Source organism: Triticum urartu, chromosome 7A, assembly GCF_056163025.1.
Source record: "Triticum urartu cultivar PI428250 chromosome 7A, HENAU_Tu73, whole genome shotgun sequence".
Lineage (NCBI taxonomy): Eukaryota > Viridiplantae > Streptophyta > Magnoliopsida > Poales > Poaceae > Triticum > Triticum urartu.
The window spans coordinates 625,360,760-625,372,548 of record NC_141879.1 but is presented as its reverse complement, the minus strand read 5'-3'; positions in this window follow the sequence as shown (position 1 = coordinate 625,372,548).

Below are 11,789 nucleotides of genomic sequence, written 5' to 3'. Positions count from 1 at the left end.
ACTACACGGCACACCAAAAGAAGCCGTTACGACTACTGATCAATCACCAAGGGGAACGGTGACATCAAGCGACGACCGTTGCGGCTTTAGAGCAACGCAAGACTCAATTGCCATGACCTGGAACATCGGGCGCCTTGATCTGAAGCTTTCTTGGGTAACCCGGACAACGAACCTGAACTTCATGGAGCACAATGCTTTAAACTCCTTTGGTGGAAACCTTGTTCGAGCAACGGCATGGAACACGTTCTTGATTGGTTCATCGTCAGGTTGATTGTTCCGTATCACCTGCATGGCAGTTGTACCAACTACATCTCGAGCTGTTCTACCAATCAGAAGAAACCCGGCCTCATCCGTGCCGTCGGTGCACACCAAACACATACGGTACCTGTATTGCAAGTCAAAGTAAACAAATCAATATAATTGAAGGCATCATGTATCGTAATCAAGGATATAGGAACAACTCATACCCGATCGTAGGTTCCACTCCTTGGCAACCTTGAGTGCATACATAGACCGGTGCACAAGGGACGGAGCCAGGTCCAAGAAGCACATTACGGAAGCATCGAGAGCAATACACAAACCACCACATGGGTAAGGGATACAGCCTAGTCATCCTCGCTGCACAACGAAATACATGGCCCTACACAGACAGATATCACAGTTAGTGAGCATACATCCGAATGACGTAATCCAACAGATTTGATATGATCAGGACATGATGTACCTTGTTTTCAAACAGGTTAAAATTATTTAACTTGCACATAATCATCTTTGGGTGGTGATCGTCAGGGTAAGACCTCAGACCACTCTATAAAGGCAATGGAGCCTCTGCAATTGGACGGAACTCCTGTGCATGGCTATATGAAAATGCTATTCGGTGAGACCCAACCGACAGAGAAAGAACGCAAATAAAGCAGCACCGTACCTTGAGAGATACATAACGTTGATATCCGGTATATCCTCATTTAGATACCACCCAGTGGATGACCTAGATGCTAAGCCTCTCCGCCCTGCAGACACATTATCTTTGTCTTAGTTAGACAAATCAAACCAGAAGCAATTAATACACATGCCAATGGATAACGGATTTTACCATTATACATGCGGACGGTCATTCCATAGAATATGATCACGCCTGTGTCGGTGCTTCCACGCAAAAGAACATCTGAACCATTGAATCTAAAAGCATGCTCCCCCCATAGTCTTACTTTAACTTCATAGCCACTGAAACAACGGAGTTGCCACAGGATTAGTTAGATAGCTAGTTAACACAAATTTCATACAGTACTCCTAACGGAGGGCAAGACACGACGCGTACCTAAGATCGCGAACAAAGACATCTCTCACAGGTACAGCCTGTGTCCAAGGCGGCGGTTGAAAAAATGCTACATCAGAGACACTGCTTATGACTCCGATGACATCTATAAGAGCAATAGACAGTTGACAGAGCGATCAGCAATCAACACGCACCAAACATGGTGCATACAAAAGCTTGCTGTACATACCAACCAATCGTGCAGGAACATCTGTGGCCGGAGGCAGATTGTTGATCGGCGGAAGCTCATACGACCAATGGACAGGATCATCCGGAATAATATCGAGGCGACGAGCAGTTGTTGATCCAGTGAACCATAATGTATAAGTGCCTTGCACCGCCTTTAGTATTACTGCAGGGGACTTAATATGAAACCTGGCACACACATACAAGCTCCTCTCATGTAGACTGTCCACAAACATGTCCACGACCTCATTGGCCACAGTCGCGTTGGCATGGTTTCCCTACAGAAGAATGCACATGCAGAATAAATCAGACAACTAACTAACAACAAATTATCCTACAGACAGGCACCAAAACACATCAGCCATCAGTATCACAAACAAAGAAACATAAATCATACTATATAAATCACAGTTGATAAAAGGGAGCATCCCAATCTCACGAAGAGAACATAATGCAGAGAAGGACAAACCAATGTAATCAGTATACGAATTATAAAAGATTGGAAAATAAATAGCTATTTACCTTCTCGTCAGTCACCACCATATGTATACTCTTGATAGGACCATCCTCAAAGCCACCTCATTGGTACCACAACCTGGAGATTCGCAAGTAGATGGGCTGGTTTCACAGAGCGGAAGAAATTCCAGTCAGATCTACATAAAGAGGCGCCGGCGGGGATGTAACCTACAACAAGTGGATAGAAGAGTAAGAAGCAGCAAAGACTTTCGATAAGGAAAAAGCAGATGCATTTACCTTTGGATCCATCTCTAGATCCACCGCTCCTGTGGACGACCATCGCCGTCGGCAAAAGGAGCCAGACACCAACCGTCTGGAGCTGAGCTAGGGTTTCAGTCAGTGCAAACCGAGTAAAGGAACGCTCGTGTCATATAGTGAAACCAACTAGACCCATCACAGCAGTATCACGCACGTACACACAAGCCCATTTATGTCCAAAACAGCCCACGTACACTCCACAGGCCCACGCAGCTTCAAATTATCATAAGCGAGAATGGTGCGTGCTAGCCTTCAGCCTATACTTTATTGTAGGGAAAGGGAAAAATACGGTGCCAGTAAGACAAATATTTAGGGCGAACCAACATCCCAAAGGCACGAGGCACATGAATAGTCCACAACTCTGTCAAATTAAAAATAGAGAGGAATAACGATGGCGTCCGATTATAAAGCTTGTCGACAGGACGAAACAACCGATCAAACATAACAAAGAAAGCATAGGACGCTAGTTATCTTCAAACAGTGTGCTAGAAGGTCCAGCAATTCGGACAGCCAAACAACTGAACCACAGTGGGCAATACATATGTCCTAAATACAAATCAGACACAGGTGACAGGCATCAACACAGACAATAATGTTAACATAACAGAAAAAGCATAGGAAGCTAATTATCTTCAAACGGGGTGCTAGAAGGTACAGTAACAACTCACTTTCGGACAGCCAAACAACTGGAATACTGGACCACAGTGGGCAATACATATGACCTAGATACAAATCAGACACGGGTGACAGGCATCAACATAGACAATAATGTTAACATCCATGGAACACAAGCAAGATCCAAGCAAGAAGGCACGAAACAGTATACACAATAACAAGCATACGAAATCAGGTATTCGGGCAAGTCATTACATTTACCAGTAGCAAATAACTAAACGGCACCACACAAAAGTAAACACCGACGCCAGTCCAAGTACTCACAGCGACTGGTCTTTTGCGAACACCAGACTAAAGTATTTGGCAGAACATAACACTTCATCATAAGCCACACGACACGACAAAAGGGACGATAGACTTAGAGAGAGCTTCACCATCTAATCCATGCTGAAACGTTCACTCGCTAGGGCATCACTCTGAGCAGACACATGACTAACACGAAGCGATCCTGTAAAAACACAAACTCAACTAAGAAGCAAATCGGACGGAACACATAAGGCAACCGATGGTATAAGAGGCATTTAACAGGCATACCAAAAGAGCAGGGTTCCTCAGGGCATATGATCTACAGCTTGGGCCTTTTAGCTGCAGAGGGGTCGCCCCCCTATGACACCAGGCCTCCCGTTGATTTGCTTAGAAGGCAAACAACAATCATGTGAAACATAGCAGCAATGACTCACATACCATCAAAAGATTTATTCAGACCAAAGCAAGATACCTCTCAGTAGCAGTAGGATCACCACCATGAGTGATGGAGCCGCCATCCAATTTTTCAGCCCCCTAGCAGACGAAAAAAGATATACCTCATGAGCTGAATAATCGACAATCACATGACTAAGTGTAAATAAATAATAACCAAGAAAATGATCTGTAAGACCTGAGTAGGGGCAGCAGGGAACAACGGTTTACGCAATCCAGACTTGGGCATATTACCACTCAGCACCTTCTCTACACCGACACTACAAGCAACAAACTTACCCAAGTCATCTCACACATATAAAACAATCTGATAACAGCATGTTGGGCAATTTTTCTGGAACAGCTATCGTACCCTTTGTTGACAGAAGCTGGCGAAAGATGACCCTTGTTGTAGTTTGGTGTGGTAGGCTCCTAGAAACAAGATACGTACTGGTTAAGGCAAATCACACAAACAAAAAGATTACACGGCAACAGAAAACATGTCTTCTCGAGAGAGCAGCCCACCTTTGGCCCTGCCCCAGCATGCACAAGCTCATCACTGTGCTCACTGTCTGCGATAGATAGAGATGGAACCGATCCAGCGGGTATCACATCGGTTGGTAAACCAGCACCAGCAAAGGAACTTGTACTGCCACCAGACAACCCGGATGAATCTGCCTTACGATACAGAACCGCATTCCGCACGATTGGCTCAACAGGCAAGTCCAACCTGTTTACTTGAAACAATGTCACTTCCGTGTCAGGTAAAAAGCTCTTTGAGGCGATGGACACTACAAAGCTATGCCTTTGCCCAACCAATGCAGACAACTCTTTGGGAACAGAATAATCTTTGCGTGCCGTCTGGACAATCTCATCAAGAGGAGCGGTGTTAGACTTCCCATCACGGAGCAGAGTAATCAGAGACCTACCAACAAGATCTTTGCCCGCCCGGTCAAAGAAAACGAATTCAGCTTCCCCTGTATCGTCTCTGCCCATGAAACAGATCCCGTACCTGCAGCATAGCACAAATTTGGTAGACACCCAAACGAACAAAGGATGTGGAAACGAACTCATGTATGCGCAAAGATAACTACCTCGGCATTGCACCGACGCAAGAACAGTCGGCACCAGTACACTTGTAGACGGTCCCATATGGATGTGAGGTCTTGTAGCACTTTGTGCATGACATGAACCAATAGCGCAGGCCAGGAATCAAGCCACTCAATGTAACCGAGCAACGGAAACGCACATCCTACAAAGGAGACGACGGAGGGTAAAAACAATATTCAATAGGAATGCAAAGAAACACGCCATAGAACAAACCAGAACAAACGGAGAAGGACAAGATATTGACCTGGTTCTTATGGATGTTCAGGGCCAGAAGTTCATCAACTGTCTTGGTCTCCAAATCGACCTGGGCACTAACCTCAGCTGCTGTCTGTCCTTGAAGGACAATTTTTTCTACAGGAGAGAACCTGCCTTGGAGCCTTCAGGCAACATCCAGAAAGAAAACACCAAGTTAGGCAAGGGAGGGCACACAAGGAAACTGAACATCAATGGAACACCACACACCTCTGGGTGAATTCCAGCATTTCTGAAATGTCATCATTAATGTACCAACGACATGCCGCGCTCCCACTTACACCCCTTCGACCTGTAGGCCATTACAAAAGCTAGATCAGGGTACGCGAGTACACGCGGGCAAAAGAACATGCACCCAAATAACTTACGCAGAGTACTCACCCTCATAGGTCTTTACAAGGGTTCCAACAAACAGCACAATGACTGGTCCAGTCAGACCTAGCTCGATAACAGCATCTCCATCAAAAGCCATAGCACGTTCGCCCTAGAGGACAATAGTTATCTGGTATCCACTGCACAATGGGCAAGACATGGTCAAACAACAGCTAGGATAATTGGAACATCGACATAAATATTAGACAACTGGCAGAGCAAGATAGCATACCTCAGATCTTTGATACTAACGCACCGCTTTATGGAAGGCTCGCTCCTGTTCGAGTTGTGATACGTAACAGCATCGGATACTCCAGTGATAACGCCAAGCACATCTAAATAACCAAACAAAGGGAAACATATCACAGGTGCACATGGCATATGCCAGAATGGAACAACTGTTTGGACAACACACCTGTGAAGAAAGCAGGTGTATCTTCAAGGGCAGGTAGGCGAGACAGGTCGGTGAGCGAGTAGGTGCAGAAAGGGAACTGAGCCTCTGGATCAGTATTAGGATCGGCCGTGGTGAACCTATTGAACCTTATCATGTGTTTCAAATCGACAGGCTTGAAATAGTGTTTATTCGGGAACACCAGAAAATCAGAAAGCTCATACGCACATCCTTCTCTTAGTTTACCCATAGACTTGGGGACAAGTTTCTCCCCAATCTCAGCATATATATGGTCACCCTGTCAAGGAACAGCATGTATCAAGCACCAGGCAAGAAAGATAAAGTAAAACTACAAACAAGACAATGCACATCAATTGGACAAGGCATATACCTTAGTATCCATAAGGACAATGTCAGTGTGTTTGATAGGGCCATTATCAGTGGTCCCACGGTGTTGCCACATGCACGAAACATACACACGGATAGTCAGGTTTTTGTTCCCGGGAACAAGACCCTGTAGACCAGCCATCTACAATAGGATACCCAGCAACAGAAGACAGTTGTACTGTTAAACTGATTAAATATGCATGATAGAAAATAAAGCACAGCATAAAGTCAACGACCAACCAGAAAAACGTCCAAAACACCATCCATGCCGCATGGGAACAATTATCCATATATCCAACAGCAAACATATCCAACCAAAATACCACGTAATCCCAAAAAAATATGCCAACACCTACCAAAATGAGGAATACCATTGTAGACAACCCTAAGTCATCCCTGCGGCCCTAAAGACCTCAGGGAAAACAATGTTTTTTGTCTTAGAGCTACATTTGCCATCAGTGTCCAATATAAGAATCTTTAGCGAACCTCTCAAAGTAACATGAGACACTGCCACATACAACTGACCATGCGTAAATACAGGACTCTTAAGATATATACCAACACATGCCAACGTCTGTCCCTGGCTCTTATTAATTGTCATGGCATAGCACAGACGAATAGGAAATTGACGGCGCCTAAGCACAAAGGGTGCATTTCCCTTCTTTGCCAACAGTTCAATCCTAGGGATATAAACGGTGTCACCCACATGGGAGCCAGTCATGATAACAGCCTTGATGAGTCGGTCACCCAATTCCTTTACAACCAGGCGCGTACCGTTACATAAACCATTAGTTTGGCTCAGGTTTCTAAGTAGCATAATTGGAACACCAACCTTAAGTGTCAGTTTATGATTTGGAAAATTTATAATCTTGGTTGCGTTTAGGTACTCAATGGGGTAGTAGACATCTTGTCCCTTGACAGTGTCTGCAGAACCGTCGACAGAATCGGCACTCAAGTAGTCTTTGCTATCGGTAGGGACTAATCCAAGGACATGGTCGTTAATATCTTCAGCATGGTCATTCGTAGGGGCTAAAATAGCTCTTTCTTGCAAGTAACCAGAATTTAAGTAGTTTTGCAAAAAATCTCCATAGACAACAGAAACAATAGCCGATATTGGATCACCGGACGTACAAACCAAGAGGTCGTCCGGTAATTCTATCCAAGAAGCCTCACCCTCATCATCTTGCCTCGTGACAGGCAACTTGCCCTCACCTAGATCCAGCACCCACTTGCTAAATAAGGCAACACTTTCCTGCACCCGCATATCCGCATCGGGTACAGCCAAGCGCATGTTAACCGACAGCATCAATTTATGAACAGACCGCCACAGCGGAGAATTAGTGATTGTCGCATCAACAATCTGAGGCCTAGTGCCTCCCTCAACAACCGGCAAGATCTGTCTAAGGTCACCACCCAAGACCATCACTATTCCACCAAACGGTATATCCGCAAGATCTGGATTACTCGCGGAAAGAACGTCAGGCAGAGACTTGTCTACAGCCTCGAAGCACTTCCTGTGTGCCATAAGTGCTTCGTCCCAAATAATAAGCGAAGTAACCATCAACAGCTTACAGAGCTGGGAGCCCCTCTTAATATCACACTGTGTATTATCATCAAGAATAATAGGTATCTTAAAGCGAGAATGAGCCGTCCTACCACCAGGCAATAGCAACGACGCAATGCCCGAAGATGCAACAATAAGCACAATCTTTCTCTCACCTCTAAGTTTAGCACATATTGCATTCCACAAGTAGGTTTTCCCAGTACCACCGTACCCAGAGACAAAGAAAAACCCAGGTTCCCCCGCATGCACACAATCCACAATTGCTTTGTAAGCAACTAACTGGTATTCGTTTAGACTATTAAACATGGCCAAGGCCTGTTTGGACAAAGCAGTTGTATCATAACACAACTCCTCACGAATTAAACGGTTATCTTCAGATTGTCCACTCTCGCCAGAGCGAGACGGCAGATTAAAGTTTCTAATATCAGAGCCATGCTTCAAGAAAACCTCGGCCAGCTCGTCAAGAAGCATGCATCTCAATCTTTCAGGAGGGACGACATAGTTCTTATTACCTAGGGCCTGCCGCAGCCTATGCTGGATATCATCGGACATGCTATCACAGTAACGCTAAAAAAAACAAGCTCATCCTTGATAGAACAATGCATGAGCATGGTCACAAACAGATGCCTAAGCCGATGGCCAAACCCCCAGACAACAACCTCATCAAATGCTACATGCCACTCGTTGTCATCACCTAACAAACCACGGGCAGCATAGGCCTCTTTAAAAGTATGGTAAAGACGACCATTGTATGACCGGAGACCCTCGTAAGACGTAGCCCCTCTAACAATCATCAAGAGCATGCGCAAGTAATACAACTCACCACTCAAAGGATGTACATAATATATGCGGCCAATCTTTTGACCCCCACCCCTTGGATGCCATGATCTACTTTTAGCTTCCCATGTCCAAGCAGTTGGAAAATCACAGTACGTCAATGAGCGAGCATCTTCAAACATCTCATTAGCACCGAACCATTCGGTAAGCATAGTCTTTTGCAAGAAGTCAGAATCAACAATTTTGGTGAGGTCAGCACCAGAACGATAGTAAACAATATTCATATCAGGCATATGAACAGTCAGCCTTTGAACAGATGGCATTTTATAATGTATTTCAAACCCAAATATACGCCATAGCGCATCATACTCACATATATAGCGACATATCAGATACTCTTGAATCTCATCTACCGTGCGACAACCATCTTTATTTAACTTTTTTAGCCTCTCTAACATGACCTTAGAGTAGTCAGCGCCTTTAGTCACGTACTTAAAGAGGTATTTCATAACCTGCGTCTTATTACACCACTCTACATTTATATGGCCCTGGAATTTCTTAAGCATTGCCATGTTATAAGGAACAACATCCCTATTATCAAGATAATGACCATTTTTATAGACCCTTTGACCATCGTTGCGACGCCGATACAAGACAAACCCATTATCATCAACAATAGTGGTATCTCTGAAATCCTTAGGAAAATATTTAGAACAAGCACCATTTTTCATGCAGACGCACTTATCATTCATGTGACCACACGGACCGTGCATCATGAATTCAGAAACTAATGCATATCCTAGAGGATCAAGTAATGGATCAGGTATCTCAGCAGATATGAACGAATTAATACTTTCAACACCGATCTCACCGTTGCCTCCTTTCCTCCACACAAGTATGTGCGCGTGAGGCAGCCCTCGCTTCTGGAACTCAACGGTATACAAAACTGAAAACAAAACAGGAAAGTCACATCAGCCAGACAATTCAACAGAAAGACAAGAACACTGTCAACAAACCACAATAAAAGATATAGCACATCAGCACACAGTACCAGCAGTAACCGCACCAAAAGCCCGTCCGGATTTGATCTCGTCTAAGTACTCGATGAGCTTCATGTGATAGACCCTAACAACAATATTTGCCCTGTCAGAAGGCATCTGACCGGGTTCCAATGCATTGGTAATCTCAGGCCATTTGGGATTGCAAGTGAAAGTAGTAAACACATCTGGCGCACCGTGCACTCGACAAATTGCGAGACCATCATGGAAATTTTCATTGTAATAGTGACGACCACCAGTATGACTGGAAGGTACAATGGTTCTCTTCCCAAGAGCATCACCATCAACACACCCATCACCCACGGCATCAGCAATGCCCTGCATGTGCTCCGACCTCAGCATATCCTGGTTTCTTAAGATGTACCACAGCCTATTTTCATCAATGCATGCACGCGCATCGACTACCGCCTGGGAGGAGAGAAGGCCATAACATATATAGGGATTAGGCTGATCACTTCTATAGTGACACATAAAACGATAGTAATCCTGCATGGTCATCCTATTTCGACTATTAGTGGAATCATCACCACCACCAGCAGGGTACGAAGAGGATGCCTCATCAGGTGGGCTTCCAGGGGTGTGATTAGGATCAACAGGACCGCCATTATCATCGTCTTCAGGAACAATCAGGTGAGGAACATTGACCTGAAACCCCCTCTCTCCATAAGGGAAGAGCAGCGGGTATTGCAGCAGCATGAACGCAGTATTCAGAGAGGATATATGTTGTAAACCATCGGAACGGTTGCAAACAACAATGTCCTGACAGGACGCTTCTAACGTTAAATCACCACCAACTATTAGAGCAGCAAGTCCAGTGGTTGTAGGCAAGCTAAATTGGGGACTATCGCCCTTTGAAGGCCCAATAATACGAATCGAGATATCCTCGATGGGCTCATCCCCACGACCCTCTATCATCCTACTCACCTCCCTAAAGGTTTGCACCAATGGATTAGATACATCAAGCATGTCTCTAAGACCAACCACAATATTCTCATCCACACCCCCAGTAGACTTATCTTCTGGATTCAAGGCATTCATCCTATGCCTGATCTCATTAGCTGGGTCATGTATATACAACTCAGCAAACTTCGGGGTATCATCACCTTTAGGCACCAATGAACCAATACGATGGGACACCTGACCACTAATCTTAAAAATCTTAGGCCCACGGCTACCACCAAACGAACGCTCGATAGTAGCACCCATCGAAGTGAAGGCGAACATACAATTGTACTCACGTATGGACCGGAGGAATTTTTTAGCACGAGAAGTACCATCGAACCGAAGAAGCTCCCGGAGATAGGCCGGGGGATCCTTAAATGGCGGAACATATACCTTTGCGCCTTTACAACAGCGATAGTAAACCATTTTACGCAGTGTCCACGATGACTTGGCCCTAGAACACTCAGCATACCAAAAGGAAGCACCACAGTATTGGCACAAAAAATCAGGAGGACCATAGTATGACCTATCTGCATAGGAAGCTAACAAACAAAAGAACACACAGCTATCAGGCAGAAAGAAAAAATGAGACAACCATCACACAACCAAAACACCAAAGATCATGTTCATAGATACCTTTTAAGGACTCGGCAAACTTGACCGAATAACCTTGCCAATCCTTTGGCAAAGGGCTCTGGACAACAACATCTAACAAGACATGCAAAAGCAAATAAGAAACCCTAAGGGAAACAACGTCAACTAACAAAGAACCAGAAAGAATTTAGTGCACCTTCATATCCAGGGTGACGCAACTTAATCGTCACTCTCCTCTTTTTCCGTTTGTTGCGATCAACCCCAATCACCTCCGAACCCACGTAAACCGAATAACCATGCCAATCCCTCGGCAAGAAACCATCGACAACATGCTTTGAGAATACATGTATAACTTAATCAGAACAACTAAAGGAAAGAAAATAAAACCCAACAACAGAGCAGGAATCTCTATGCACCTTCATATCGGGTGCGACGAAATTCAACAGCCAGTTTCCGTTTCTTGCGAATTACCGTAGTAATGGACGAACTCAGAAAAGGAAACCAACCACCGGCTAACAACAAGAGAATAACACAACAATCAACACATTCAGCAAAACAGCCCACCAAGCGAAAGAACAAAGGAAGAAAAGTGGATAGGTACACACGTGTACGACTTCGGGATGGCATATCAACAGCCTACCGTGGCACGTAACGTCTAGCAATCCCCGACACCGACGCATGCCCAGCACTACGACCAAGCATGGGCCTACAGAC